Raw genomic sequence first — 16,428 nt, 5'->3', positions numbered from 1 at the left:
AAATTTTGGACTTGCCAGCCCCCATAACTATGTGAACCATTTCTTTAAAATCCCTCACCCTTTCTCTCTCTGTGTCTCTCTGTCTCTCTCCATCCTATTGGCTCTATTTCTATGGAGAATACAGTGTTAGAATCCAATTTCTGCAATTTTTCTCACTTAGCCCAAACTTAGCTGCACATTCCTTCTTAGTGCAAGATTCTAGAGAGCTACATTCATTAGTCAGGAATTAGTACTGGCATGAAACTTAATAGTTATTCAAGACTTAAAGGATTAACTAGAAGCTTAAAATTTTGTAGATGTACCTGATTTATTGCATTTATTTATAAATCTTTGTATAGATGTATATTTTTATTTCTCTTGTGTAAATACCTAGAAATGGAATGGCTGGATCATTTGATAGGAATATGTTTAACTTTTTAAGAAACTGTCAAACTGTTTCCAATGTGATTGTATCATTTTACATTTTCACTAGCAGTATGTGAGAGTTTCAATCCCTCCACACCCTCTCCCACTTCAGAATGATTAGGTTTTTCCATTTTAGTGATTCTAATAGGTATATAGTGGTGTCTCATTATGGTTTTAATATGCATTTCCATAATGACTAACGATGTTGAACATCCTTTTATGTGACTATTTATCTTCTTTGTATTGTCTTTGGTGATGTGTCTTACAAATCTTTTCCCATTTAAAAAATTGGTTTGTTTGCTTTCTCATTATTGAGTTTTGAATGTTCTTTATAGATTCTGAATACAAGCCCTTTTAGAGTTACAATTTGAAGACATTTTCTCTCATTCTGTGGTTTTTTTATTGGCATCATAGTGTCTTTTGAAGAAGAGAAGTTTTAGTTTTGATGAAGTCTAATTTACTGGTTTTTTTTTTTTTTTTGGTGAATCATCCTTTGGTGTCATAGTTAAGGAATTTTTGCCAAACCCAAAGGTCACAATAGTTTCGCCTGTTTTTATTCAATAAGGTTATAGTTTTATTGTGATTTAATAGTGATAGATGGTACAAAGTATGGTTTAGAATTTATTTTTATTCATATAGATACGAAATTACTTCAGCATCATTTGTAAATAGACTTCTTCTGACATTGAATTGCCTTTGCACCTTTGTCAAATCTCAGCTATTTTCCTGTGTAAGTCTATTTTTGGACTGTTCATTTTCTTTCATTTATCTATTTGTATATTTTTGCCCAAATGCCACATAGTTTCGATTTCTGTAGTTTTATAATATTTTTTTGAAATTAGATAGTGTTAATTCTTTAACTTCGTATTTTTTTCAAAATTTTATTTAGATATTTCTGAATTTTGGAAGCAGTGTCTCAGTTTTGATAAAAAAGAAAGTCCTGCTTTTTGGGTTTACATTAAAATTAGGATTACATTGAATCTATAAATCAAATTGTAGAGAATTGATATCATAATCGTATTATATCTTCTGATCCACAAATGCAATGTCTCTCTCTAATTTTTGAGTTCTTTTACAATTTTTCTCAGCAATATTTTGTGTATATAGGTCATAAAAATACATTGTCAGATCAATTCCTAAGTATTTCATATTTTTGATGCTATTGTAAATGGTACTGTGTTTTAATTTCTGATTGTTCATTGCTAAAATATACAAAACACAATCTGTCTGTATATTGATTCTCTATCCTGAAACCTTGCTAAACTTGCTTATTTTTTCTACGGTTTTTTTTTTTGTGGTGCGTGGATTTTTGACATAGATTAGCAGGTCATCTGTGATAAAGATGGTTTTACTTCTTCCTTCCAATCTCACTGTCTTTTTATTTCTTTCTTTTGCCTTGTTGTGTTTGCTAGAAACTCAGTGACACGTTGAGTGGAAGTTGTAAGAATGGACATCCTTGTCATGATCTTTATCTTAGAGGGGAAACATTCAGTCTTTCACTATTAATTGTAATGTGAACGCAGATTTTTCATAAAGGTCCTATATCAGGTTGAGGATATTCCTCCTATTTCTAGTTTCCTGAGAATTTTTATGTTAAATGAATGTTAGATTTTTGAAAATGTTTTTAGTATGTCTATTTAAATGCTTATTTTTTTTTTAAATTTACAAATATGGTGAATTACACTGATTGACTTTCAAATCATAAGCCAACCATGCATTCCTGAGATATACCTCACTTGGACATGATTAGCTTTTTATATTGCTGGATTTGATTTGCTAACATTTTGTTTAGCTCTTTTTTTTTCATTCATGTTCACGAGGATATTGGTCTATATTGTTTTTTACCTGTAATACCTTTGTCTGGTTTTGATATCAGGGTAATACTGGTCTCTTAGAATGGATTGAGAAGGATTTCCTTCTTAACAATTTTCTGGAAGAGTTTATGTAGAATTTGGTATTAGTTTTTCCTTAAATGTTAGGTAATAAAGCCATATGGGTCTAGAGTTTTCTGTTCGGGATGATTTTAAAGTAAAATTTAATTAAAAAATAACCCAACAACCTCCACCTTTTAATTTCATTGATTTTCTCTCTTGTTTTTCTATTTCCCACTCCACTGACTTATGCTCTTATCTTTATTATTTCCTTTCCTCCTCTTACGATGAGTTAAATTTGCTCCTCTTTTCTAGTTTTTTTTCTTTTTTTTCTTTTTTCTTTTTTTTAAGGTGGAAGCTGAGAACATAGATTTGAGCATTTTGTTTGTTTGTTTGTTTTCTTTTAGCCTACTTTAGTGCTATAAACTTACCTTCAGGTACTGCTATATCCACATCCCATTAATTTCGCTGTGTCATGTTTTGACCCTGAAATCACTGTTTTCTTCTAACTGTGGGTCATTTTCCCTGCCTCTTTGCACATAGGCCATTTTTTGTTTCATGGCATGCATTGTTCTGGATATTTTTGATTTTCTGTATGTACTTTTTAGCTTTGTCTGGGACACAGCTAAATTACTTAGGAACAGTATGACCTTTCAGGTCATGCCTTTAAACTTTCTTTGGGGGAACTGGGGCTGTGTTTACTCTAGATTAATCATTCTCCTCTCTGAAGCAAAGCTCTCCCTAATGCCTCATGATTTGTGAGGTGTTCGGTCTCATTGGTGGGAAGAGACAGTATTCCAATCTTGCATGGATGCTGGGTATTCTCCCCTCTGATCCTGTCAGGGCATTCTTTCTGGGCACTGGTAACTCCCTGTGTGCATGTGCTGACCAGCACTCTGCTGCATACTGTGCAGTTTTCTGGAATTGTCTCTCTGTGCAACTCCCTCTTCCTTCCTCCCTCTGCTTCAGTTTCTTTGGACTCTGCTTTGTCTCTTCAACTCATGGAGTCTGTGAGCTGTGCCAGGGTCTCCTCTTTGTGCTGTGGCCTGGAAACTCTCTGGGCAATGATGTTTGTTTCCTGACTCTCAGAGATAACTTTTTTTGTGTCTTATTTCACATAGTCTGTCAGTTTTTTCCCCCTGGTTCTTTCAGATGGGAGGCTAAATCTTGTTCCTGTTACTCCATCTTGGCCATTTAAACCTCTTAACAATCTTATAGGTCAGGATTATTATTACCCCATTTTACAAATAAGAAAACTTCTGCACAACTCTCTTAAATAACTTCCCAAGTATATCCACTAGAAAGTGGCGGTGTCTGAGGGGAACCCAGTTTCACAGTGTGCTCTCTCTCCATATCTGGGCTCACACAGCAGAGGAGGTGGTGTGCCCAGCATCTGCTAGAGGGCAGCAGAGGTCCAGTAGTGTTTGGATAAACCCGGTGGCTTTTCCTGCTGTGGCTTCTTTCACTTGGTTCTTGTTCTTGTCTCCTGTCCTGTCATGGCTTTTGTGTCCACTCTTGGTGATTTCTTAGCTTTAAGCTTTGTTGTCCCAAAGACTTTACTTCTTGGATGGTGGGCTGAGATGAAGCCACAGAAACACTCCTCTGAGGGCAACAGGTTACAGAGCCCCGGGCAAGGGGAGCGAGAGCCTGTATTAAACTAACCACAAATGACACATCGTGTGGAAAAGTTAATTTCCCTTTGCTTTCCAGTATAACTTAAACACAATCATCTAGGGTTTAAAAACATGTCTACGAACTTTTGCAAACTTACACATGGTCATAGTTTCAATTGGACTTGGTGGTCTAAGGCTTCTCTGGCTTCCCCACCTCCACACTCATAGGTTGGACAATTATTCTGCTTATTTAAAAAAAAAAAAGATTGCTTTCATAGACCTTGATGAAATGTGTAAAAAGTGATTAAGTGCCATAAACTCTTTCTTCAAGTAGGCTATCTGAGGAACTGATATCAATTGGTTACTCTTGTCGAAAATTCTGGAACTAAAATAAGCTATCCACTGAATGCAGAGGCAGCCTTTTTGACGTTTTGGAATAGTCCCCTTCCTCCAGGCACAAATATGGGAACTTGAAGGACAAGAGGAGGCAGAAGACAGACACCAGAAACCTTAACAGAATGCAGCTGCACAGAGACCACCAGGCTCCATACATGTGTGTTCATACCTCCAGAGTCTGGGCTCCTGACAAGCTCACCTTTGTACCCTATGGAGCCACCCAGCTCAGTGTCAGTGCCAATATGCATTTTTAATCAAACTTAATGGATTTGGGCTACATATATTTATGATCTCAAAGCTTTTAAAACATTTTTTTTCATTTATTTATTCAATAATGTAAAATATATTGATTTTAGAGAAGGGACTTTGTGTCTTGTTTCTATCAATTACTGGTTGTGTGTCTATCTCCAGGTTTGTTTCCTTTTCTGCTAATGTGTATCATAAAACAACAAACAAAATAACATAATTAAAGTTCTTAGCATGTCAATAATTTGTGATTTTATTATTATTGCTGTAATGTTTCTGATATTATACAGCCAAAGAAAGTTAAGAGTAATTAAAACAACTTTCAAAACAGAGCAGAAATATGCTTATCTTTTTAAAAAGTTTCAGTAGCTTTAGGGTGTCACTAGGAATGACGGCCACATATGGAAAGCTAACTGGCTGTGTGTCCATGGCCACCAGAATAAAGCTCAAAGCACATCCTACTGAACCATTCAAATTCCACACACTTATCAAGTTATTGTGAATTTCAGCACATTCCAATGGGCCACATGCATGATGCATGTGGGGTGGGTGGGACAGTTTCCCCTTTTGGCCCATTGAGAATTTGCCTTTCTCCAGGGGCCACTATTTCTTAAACTCTGTCCAGTGGAATTCAAAGAATCATTTCAGGAGATTGTCCTGGCTTACTTCTTCCTTCATCTAGGTGGTGGAATGGAACCACAGGAACATCAGAACAGGGTTTGTACTCCTAGTCTGGGGAATGGTAACAATGCAATTCGGGGAGGATCTGTCTCATGGAAACAGCTCCTGAACAAGGGTGGGAATGAGACAGATTCCTCAACATGGCAGATATGGAGTCGAGGAGATGAGCAGGGGTCCAAGGACAAAGTTCACAGGACCAATAGAGAAATTTCACTTGAAAACTAAAAAAAAAAAAAAAAAAAAGAACCAGCACCCAAAGGCCCAACTACATAGAAACTAAAGGCCCAGACAATTAAAGGCTCCAGACTCAATCTGAAGTGTGGCTACTAGTGGACTTCCAGGTCCTGGGAGTTCTGAGCCTATAGGAAGAAGGGCTGGAGTTGCTTACTTACTATGTAAAAGTCATTGTTTTAAACACTGTTATAACCATTTCATCCTCACATCAACTCTAGAAAGCAGGTGCTATTGTTATTATCTCCAGACACACGTGAAGAAACTGAGTTTCAGAGAGAGTAAAGCACCTTCTTCAGGTCACACAGCTTGTGAGTTGAATGACTGAGTCCCTGGTAGTTTGACTTTGGAGGATGTATCTGGCGCCATGTTCCTCCAAAAATGCATTTGCACACTTTCTCATATGCATGCTTTAAATCTCATTCTGAGGGCAGCTGGGAGATTACTCAGTGCTGTTCAAAGGCCCATCTGCAAGTTTTGTGGGCCTTCAAACCATTCATTAATCATGAAAGATAATCAACCTGGAGAGATAGAGAGGTTTCTGTAAGAAAGAATGTGACTAAGACAGGGCTAGAAGTACAGTACCCTGAGTATTCTGTGTGTACTCACACTATGCACTTGTGTACAAACTCAGGGAAAGGCAAGCTCCAATTATGTCAAAGGCTAGAAGCTAAAAATGCAAACACACCAGATACCTTCTGCAAAACTAATTGTTTCTGTTTATTCATTTGTTCTTAATCATTTTAATGGAGGCAACATTTCCCCCAAGGGAATATGTTTAGAAAAGAAACCTCTGTGTTTTGTGATTTTATCATTTAATAACCAGGAAAGTAAAGGAAAGTAATGTTCCCATCTACAGCCTCAGTGTGCGTGCACACACCCACACACACACATAGTTTCACAAATTTCGAAATTTTGAATCACAGAATTTCAAACTTGCAAAGGACCTGAATGACTTTTCCTCTTAAGGAGCTCAAATGTGATTTCCTGAATTGTCCATGTATTAGGCCTGGCCCCTGGATCCAAGCCTTTGTTTCCTCATCTGAAAACCTACTTCTTCTGGAGTGAGAAGGACAGTTTGAGAGACAGTGAGAGGCAGAGTAAAGGCACTGAGAAAGGAACCTTGAGTGTTCAGGAAATTTAGTTTATATGTCATTTTTTAGTTCTCATTTCCTTTGATATGGACATACAGTGAGGAAGGGGAAGGGGAAGAGTATGTATCCTGAAAAGGTAAGAATATATAGAATGAAAGGCCTGCTGACAGTTCCTAGCCTTTAATCCTTAGGTTCCCCATAGTTTTAGCCGTAGAGAATGACTCTTGGTTTCTGTTTCCCCTGCACAGGTGTGAGGAATGGGCTATTAGCAATTCCAGTAGAAATCTTCCTTTGTTCTGAAGGTGTCCTCTTGGCCTGGCTGCAGGGCTGATCGGCATATGGCAATCTCTGTGGCTTGATTAACATTTTAATCCTCTGCCTCCTCCCTACATTACTATAGCTCATCTAACTCTCCCTATTGTCTCCAGGAAGCTTATAAACCAATTTAGACTAGTGATAGCTTTTTAAAAACCTCATGAAGAATTCCCACAATCTCTGCAGAGTTAATAATGTACTCAGAAGGCAGAGTGGTGAAGTGAAAATAGTACTGCCTGGGGAACTGCTGGCCTGACGCAGCAACCCCCATACCCCACTCTGCAACCATGCAAATTATACACACTATTTGAGCCTCAGTGTCTTTCCATGCAAAACAGTGATGGCACAACCTTGCCGTCCTGGATTCACAGGTAGTTTTGAGAATCCAGTCATTGTAGATGCAAAGTTCTTTGTAAACTATCCATGCTGGACCACTTGCCATTTTATTTATGATCTGGCTGCAGTGGAAAGACTGAGAGCTTTCCCTTCCTTATCCTCACACCTGCCTCAAAGCTTACTCTCCTGTCCTACCCATGGTTCTGGGGATGCCCTCTTGTGGGAGGCTTGCTATGGACTGAGGCTGAGTTGAGAATGCAGCCTAATTAGCTGAACAATTTGCAGCCCTGTTTAGCAAAGAAACCCTTGGATGAGCACTGGAGTGTGACTCACATTCCACTTCCTGGTAAAGTAGAATGTTTTGAAAGTCATTCTAGTGCTATAGCCTGGGGCCACACAATCCAGACACTTGGCTTCTCTTCCTTCCTCAAATCCTCAAATCCTTTCTTTTCATCTCCCACTTGGTGGCAATGCACCAACAGTCTTGGTCAGAATGAGGGATCAAGAGTCTGCCAGAATAAAGACTCTTCTGTGTCTATGCAGCCCAATGCTAAGTGGCCTGACCAGATGCAGGGTCTTTCTGACAGAAGTAGGAAACTTCGAATCAAAAGGGCCTGAGCAGAGCATCTAGTTTAATGGGCTCTGTTTGTAAAGGAGTGAACCATGCTCGAGAAAGGAAGGGGCAGGAGGAAAATGAACATTTCTTGTTAACCTCTTGTGTGTAAGCCCTGCGTGAGGCTCACTTAATCTCCACAGTAGTCATAGGGAAGAGAATCATTGCCCATTTTACAGATGAGGGAAATGGATCTCAGAGAGAACAAAATGGTTTTCCAAGGCCACACAGTTGACTTCAAGATGAGACCAGATCTGCTCACTCATGGATTTATTCTTTGGGCTAATATTTAGCAAAGACCAGGTAAGAAGCAGACATGAGGACTACTTGGCCTCAGACTGCGTATGTCTTTCTGGGCCTTCTGTCATCCAGGTGGGGAGAAGAAAATGGATTTCAACATATAAATACACCACCTCACCTCCCATGGATGACCTGGAATCTTTAGCCTCAGTCGGTCTTCCCTACTCAGAGCTAGTGCTGACAGAGTTCCCATAACCTCGGGCAATCTGAAAATGACTGTGAAGTTTTGGCCACAGAGCTGCTGTTCCAAGCTGCCACAAACGAACTTGTGGCTGCCTGGTAATGCCTATGGCTGGCGTGGGCTCAGGTAAGGAGGCCTCCTGCAGACCCCAACCATATACATGTAGGAAAATCACTGATCCTTCCAGAATATCTGTGCTGCTGACAATCTTCTTGGCCTAAACAACTTCCTTGTCTGTCTTTCTAAGAACACCTGTGTCCCCTGTAACTTTGTCTCAGGGCCAATAGACATGCAGTTCCAAGGTTTTTCAGGAGGCTCCTGGTTCTTTGTAGGCCATTACAATGACTGGAATGAGCAAGGCATTGGCCTAATTCTATGCATCTGAACTGGAACATGGAGTCACCCAGGAGCTCCACCCCCAACAGAAGGTGCTTTTCAATTGCAGCTTCTCAATGAAAGGAACCCGAACCATGGTGCCATCACAAGTGAGGCATATGTGTTTTATAAATCTATGTTCCATCTTTTGAAACAAAGACTCTGTAGAGTTGGAAGGGTCCTGGGAGGGATTTAGTCCAGTTTCAATGGAAATTCAGACATCAGCCTAACAAGGTATGCTTTGGGCTTGGGGAGCTGTCCTCTTTGCCTCCCAGAAAGACAATTGCTTTCTTTTATCGTGTATTCATTCATTCATTCATTTTTTCATTTACTACTCTTGGTCGAGTTCTGGCTAAAGACACAAACTAGAAATAGTCTAAAGGGAAAAAACCGGACATAGCCCTTGACCTTGGGAAATTTATCATCTGGTGGAAAAACAGAGAAGTAGAGAAGATAAGAGAAGTGACTGGTGTTACCAAACCATGCAGGGCTTTCTGGGCCATGAGACAGGGATTTGGGTTTTTAGTTCACTGCAAGCAATAGTGTTGCCGTTATGGCGATCAGAGTTCTGGTAACACAGAAGTCTTGGTTCTTATCACTGACAAAGAAATTAATTTCCAATCAGTGACTATTATGATAGGTAAGATTTATTAAGGACATGTTTTGAGATAGAAAACGGGTCATACCTAAACTGGCTAACCACATGGAAAAGAGGTTATGTACCCTGTGGGGAGTGAGTTACACCAGGGAAAGACAGAGAGCTGTAACTCTGTGTGAGGCGGAGGTCTATATTATATTAGGGCCATGATGGGTGGTTCTGAAGGCGTTCCTAGGCGTTCCTAAGAGAAGTGACTGGTGTTACCAAACCATGCAGGGCTTTCTGGGCCATGAGACAGGGATTTGGGTTTTTAGTTCACCGCAAGCAGATTTGAGGAATGTTTAGGTTGAAAACACAAACCTGCCCTTGCCAGAGGATCTGTTCAACCAAATGCTAATAATCAACTAAAAGAAGTGAATGCCAGTCTTGGGATCATTAATTCCGACCTTCTCAGTGTATAAGACATATAGACTTGCAGGTCTGAGGGCAAAGTACTTGCATTAGGCACACATTAAATTAGATGCAGAGCCAGATATGAACTCATGAGAGCCACACCGGGTCTCATAATACCACCTATCTATGGACCAGGTACCTCCTCAGGAGTTATGGGGCTTGCTCCAGGGAGAGGAGAGGAGGGGACCTCAGCCTCCAGTCTCCAGGGTCATTGAAGACCTGAGGATTTGATTATGAAGGGATCTAAGGAGGCGAGAAAGAGCAGAGAATGGGGGCAGAGTGTGGGGGCTCTCCATTCAGTCCCCTTTTCACTGTCACTGTGCCTATAACACATGTTTCAGTCAAGGACTGAAAGGCAGCAGGGCAGAGAATCTGAAAACAAGGAGCATTTGATGCTTCTCAGGGAAGGGCAGATAATGAGATGCAGGCATGAATGGGGGGCAGGGGGAGCGGGGAGGGAGGAGAGCTGTTTGCAGTCCAGCCTGCCTCCTTTCCTGGCACTGACGGCGGACTTAAAGGTCAGGAGGCCCCTTGCCCCAGAGCATAGTTCCTTTCTCACAGCTCCTGGGACACTTGGACCTTCTCATGTGGGTGTCTCCTGACGGCCCCCTCCTTCTGTGCTCTTCTTCCCTGTTTCTGCCCACATTAGTGTCAATGCCCCCATTGTGGCAGCAGCTACAGCATGGGAAGGTGGGAGTGCTGGCTCACTCTCTTCCTCTCTTCCTGGGAGAAGCTCGGCCCACGCGCAGAGAGCTGGGCAGCCCCTTTCTGTGTTCTGTACCCCCAGGCCTTGATTGTAGTTTCTGATTCTCCCTTTCCATTCTGAGTGGGTGGCTGCCAGGAGCCTTGTTCCCTCTTTTGCCTTTTTGGATGACATGCTGTGAGTGAGGCAGGAAATCTATTCTTCTAGCAGGTGGATACTTGGGGCCAGGATCTACCTTCTCCCACTCTCACTCTATAGAGATTTCTTGCCTGTGTAGATCTTGGCTTTCTTTTTTTCTTCAGAATCCATATCAGAGGGAAGATGGTAGTCCTTAAAGAAGGGTGCTATGCTTTTGATTACAGAAAGAGAGAGAGAGAGAGAAAGGAGAAAACCACTTTTTAAATTTTATGTTTATTCTCCAGATGGGCTACACCAATCCTGGTAAAATATAACTGTGAAGTCATCTGGTTTGAATGGATAAGCTAATGTAAAGAGGAGGCAAGAGAACTAACATGTTAAACAAGCAATATTCAGAGACCGCACTATGCTGATCAGCCCCACAGCCAGACCACCAGGAAACCTGCAGAACAAAGGAAGATCTCTGCTGGGATTTCTAACAACCCATTTCACCTCATCCTGAAGAGAAAACAGGAAAAACAGAGTCTTTAAGTGGTGCCCTACACAGAAATAAAATAATTCATTCTCTATGGCTAAAACCTGGAGAACACATGGATTAAAGGCTGGGAACTGCCAGTAGGCCATTCTGGCTACATGCTCTTATCCTTCCTCACTGTATGTCCATATCAAAGGAAAATGAATAAACAAGGTCTTTAAACTGTAACTCACAGGAACTAAAGAATGATATATAAACTAGTTTCCTCCACTCCAGGCTTTTATCTCTTGTCTTAACTTTTTGTCTTTGCTTTCTCGTCTTTTCTTTTCCTCTTCTTTAATAAACTTTCCTTTTGACTCTAACTTTGGCTAGTGTTTGAATTCTTTCTATACTCTTCAGTGCAGGGCTTGGTCATCCCGCCTTCGGGGGCATTCGCCCTGTCCTGCACCAAAGTCATTCACTTTGGTAGGAGACTTAAACAAGTCCTCTCTTTTCTGACTTTGATTTCTTTGTCTTCTAACAGACTCTCAGACCTCTAATACCTCTGGGGGTTGAGGGATTCCAGGATATCTGGGCACAGATTCCAGAATGAATGATAGGATCCATGCAGGGCATATTCAGTACAGGTCTCTCTATGCTGCACTCCCTGCCTTTCATTATAATGTCATTAAGTGTAAGCTCATGTGATAGATAACAAAGCAGGATTTAAAAAAAAAAAGATCACAGTTTCATGAAGAATTTCGCACTTGAGTTAGATGAGGGTTGCCTCAAGCTCTGTCAGCCCTGTAAGCCCATTCAGCTCTCCACCCAGATAGGCTAAACCAGTGCATGGCTCACTATGCTGAAAAGAGGGTTTGCTCTTTGTCCCCTGTTCTAAGCTGCTGTCAAATATTGGAGGCAGTGGGCATGTAGAGGAAGGTTGGGGGACTCACTGGGGAATTCAGAGAGCCAAGCAGCAGTGCACACATGAGCAAAGCTGTGCTTTTCCAAGTTTCCTCCTGTTAGGCATGGGGATGAGCTCTTGGAAAGGCCTAGAGTGGGAGCTCAAGTTGGCCATATTCAGCTCTTGGATGCCTCTACCACACCTCCCATGAGGTTGCCCCTCATCACTTGGTGACTATGTACTTTCTTGTGAGCAGACAGTTCCTTGGAAATGTACCACTTTGATAAGGCATTATGGATGTTAGCTCCTTGGAACCCTTACTCTCTGTGAAGAGAGCTTAATACACAATGGTCATGCCGACCCTGAGCATCTCTGGTCTCAGGATTCTACTGGAGTTGTGGGGGGTCGGGAAGCCCATCTAGACCTAGGAATCAGAAACCCTAGCTGAAGGAGGGATGAGGGAAGCTTTATACTGCCTTATGTAAATCTGTCCTCCAACAGGAGTCCTTCAGAAGGCCTTGTGCTGCCAAGGAGGAATCTACCAGTAGGCCTTCCCACCCCTCTGTCCTCACTCTTATGATCTCCAGTGAACAGGTTGGTGAACGGAGCCCATGTACCCAACATTCATATAGTCAATGGGAACCATGGATGGCTAGGTGTCATGCAGTCAATGGGAACCATGGATGGCTAGGTGTCTTGGCCCCACCCAAGCCCATGGCTCTGGAGGAGGTGCTAATGCAGGATGCAGGGCTGCAATAGCAGGGTTGAACATTTACTTGATAACCATGTGTGGATACACAGAAGCACAGTGGTCTCTGCACCTTGAACTGGACACCCCTGGCTTTGGCAACTGCTGTGCAGCAGAAGGTAAACCGCTTCATCTCTTGGAGGCTGTCCCCCACTGTAGAGTCGCTATAAGGTTGCAGCTGAAGGTAGGGACGGAGGCCTGTTAGCCCAAGCAAAATGGCAAAACACATGGTGCCATCTCAGGATCTCTAGGAGAGCCTGGTTGCTGCAAACGATTCCCTCCTAGGTCCACAGGCACCTATGATTTAACTGTAGTAGTTGCTTTCCTTCAACTTAAGGTGTTACTTCTTAAGGCAGATCTTAATAAAGGCCATTCCCCTCACCTTCCTTGTTAACTGAGCTAAATCATGGTGATTCCATTTTCATGGCTAGTGATTTATTTATTTACTAATGGGCAGGAATATAATCTTGGTCATTGAGGTGTAAAGATAAGTTTACTTGGAGTACTCTCAAAAGGGTGAGAATTCCCATTTCTGCTTTTGCTTAATCTTGTGCCTGCATATGATGCCTAGGACTATGGTAGTTGTTTTGTGATCATGTGGCAACAATTTTGAGGACTAAGGAATGTGGAAATAACCTGAATTGTCTGACACTTTTGAGCCAATCTTGCAACCACTATATCTCAGACTTTTTGTTGTATAAAATAAATGCCCACATTATTTAAACCACCGTGGTTAAGTTCTGTGTTTTGTGCTATTGAAAGCACCCACACAGATAGTCTCTTTTCAGATGTGTAGCAGATAATCTTGGTACTCAGCCTAGAACTCCTCAAATTTCTTATTATTGTTTCTCTCCACCTACCCTCCTTCCCCCCGCCAACCCGCCTCCCCCGCAACCTCTACCCTCACTCTAATCTGATTTCAGCACCCAGGGCCAGGGGCTCTTTCTCAGAGGACTCTCGGGCAATTGGAGCTTCTTTAACACTGGAGAGCAGAAAGTGCCTGGGAGATTTTGTGTTCCAGTCTCTGTAGGAGGCAGCACTGTTGGTATGAGATCACAGCACAGCTCCCTGCCACTCCTCTGCCTTCCTGGAGCACATCCTTACTTCACATGTGTGTGGTGTCCTCGTCTTAGGGTCTTCTTCCAGGGAACCCAACTAAGACAAGGTGTACCTCCAACTGGCAGGGTCAGCTTCCCTCCCTCCACCCCTAGTCCCTATTCTGGCCATCACAGCACAGGTGGGAATCAGGGCCAGACTCAGGGAAATGCCCTCCCAGAACTTCTCCTGATATTATAGTCCCTGCCCACCATGGCTGGTGCTTAAGTGTGTCCTCCAGAGAGATGATGGCTGATTTTCCCACCACGCTTTGCATGTGTACCAGGCTAAGCCCAGTAGTATTCTCTCTGCTCAGGATGTCCCCTTCTCCAAGCCCCTACAGTCCACTCCAGCCCACTGTGTGGAGCATCATGGCAGGATGAACCACCATTTCCCACCTGTTGGGGAAGCATCTTCCTCCTCAATATAGTTACAGTGTTTCTTATCACTGATCCTTTCTTAGAACCATTCTCTCACCTAGATTTCTATCTTCTCACTGATCCATTCCCATGTATTGACCCTTAAAACCTACAGATTCTTCAGGAGATGTGACACATGCTCTTTCCTGCAGGAAGTCTTCCTGGAGCCTCCTAAGCACTGATTTCTAGCTCTGTTGGGCTCAAGCAGCATTCGCATGTGCCTTTTGTTTATGGCCTAATTATATTACACCCTGAATTATAGTGGATTATGGGTGTGTATCACTTCATTAGATTGGGAGCAATCTGTGGGTCTCTCAGCCTTTCAGTCACTCAGGATTGATGGAAAACTTACTGTGTGCCAGAACTGAACAAGCTATAGCTGCCAAGAAAAATGGGATGAAGTTGCACATAAAGTGAGCAAACAGACCCAGAGGTTCATTATAGAGCAGAGGAGATGGAGAGGTACACTCAGTTGGTGCGATCTAGGGTGCGGCGGTGGGGTGGACAGAGAGAGCCAGGGTTAGAAAGGTGATGGGATCAGATCTGGAGATGTTTTTTTTTCAGATGAAGAGTACTGTGTCTGTGGGATAGTAGTGGGTTTGATCCAGGGCCACACACACACAGAGGATGCTTGATAACTTGTCGCTGAATTCCTACCCCTACATACATCACCTACAGCTCCTGTCCCTCCTCTCTACCTCTGCAAAGCTCAAGACCCGCTGTGAGCTCTGGACTCATTTTCCTGCCTGTGTGAGCAGCATGCACTCAGCCCTCATCACACTGTGTGTGCCTTTAGCTTCCATTTGGGGGACCTGTAGGGGCCAAGTTGTAGCTTTTCAAGGACAGGGCCCTGCCCAACCCTCTTGGCACTCTAAGGGTGCACAAGGATGTCTGGGCTCGCAGTCATTATTCATCATACTTTTGCTCATGATTGGCTGATGGCAGGACTGCCAGCCAACAAGATTCAAATTAAAGTACATACGTTAAAAAAAACAAGATTCGTCATGTCACCTGGTCTGGGGGCTTTTCTTCTGGCTCCTAGTGGTTCCACTGTTTTGCTTTGTGATGTTCCTGCCCCAACTGACTTCTCTCAATCCCTTGCAGCCAATGAATTCCTTCTACATTCACCAAGGATCACAGCACTTACTTATTCTGATGATAAGCTCTCTGTAAGATGGCTTGTTCTTTCTTTGTGGGGAACTGGATGCTAACCTCATGCCCGGGCAAAATTTGGATCTTGACTCCAATGAAAAGGCTTTGCTCCCCTGAATCCCTCACCTTAGCAGAGGCTCTCAGCTGCATTATCACTTTTTACGATCTTGCAAATTACAAGTTACTTCTGGTGTGTCCTATTTATTAGGAGTAAGTCTCTAAGACTGGCCCATAGTTAAGAAGAGGGAGAATATACTCTTCTCTTTGACAGGAAGAGTGTCAAAGAATTAGTGGATATGTGGGCCTGCTTCGATATCCCCACACTGTCTAAGCCCTTTCCACCTCTGGGGAGACCATGGATGTGACACAGTATGTGACAGCAACTTGAGGGCCAGGCTTTCCCCCATAGCCCCTGCTTCCTAAATTTCCCTCTATCTTCCAATTGAATCAACACACTATACTGAACAACAAATCATAACCACCTAGAAAAAGCAGCATAGCCTAGCATCTTTTTTGGTAACATGAGCACGAAACTCTTTTAGTGCATAAAGATCTGAATTGGGGTGTACCTGAAAGCCTCATTACTAGAAATCTCCAGTTTGCCAAGTGTTGGCTAGCCTACTTCTAACTTTTCTTTGAAAACTCCCTGTGGTGGCTATAGCCCAAATGCAAGTACCTCCCCAAGTCGTCCTGCAACTGGCTTTTACAGCTCAGTCAGCAGTCATCCATGGCTAAGAGTTCATGTCTGGCCTAGGCTCTGGGACTGGACACGTTGTTCATGTTTGTCTTCTTTTTTGTATCAACTTCTCCTTTGGGAAGGTTTTCATTACTTTTCAATGGTCTGAACCTCTAAAGTTCTCCTTCTTAGGAAGAGGCATTTCTAAAGATGGATTTTCAGTCAATCATTGAACAATCATGATGGATGTCACTTGGAGATGAGATTGGTGGTCTCACTCAGCCCAGGCTGCTTCGGTGGCAAGAGCTACTTTTTCTGGCTTATATTCTTCATATACTTTCCCCATCCCATGGCCTCTAGATGGCAGTAGCAGAGAGCTGGAAGGTAGAGGACAAGAAGAGTTACACCTGGAGGTTGTTAGAACAAGGGAA

This window comes from Pteropus alecto, unplaced genomic scaffold (genome assembly GCF_000325575.1).
Source record: "Pteropus alecto unplaced genomic scaffold, ASM32557v1 scaffold333, whole genome shotgun sequence".
NCBI classification, from domain to species: Eukaryota; Metazoa; Chordata; class Mammalia; order Chiroptera; family Pteropodidae; genus Pteropus; species Pteropus alecto.
The sequence above is the reverse complement of the archived record's forward strand: the minus strand, read 5'-3'. Positions refer to the sequence as shown.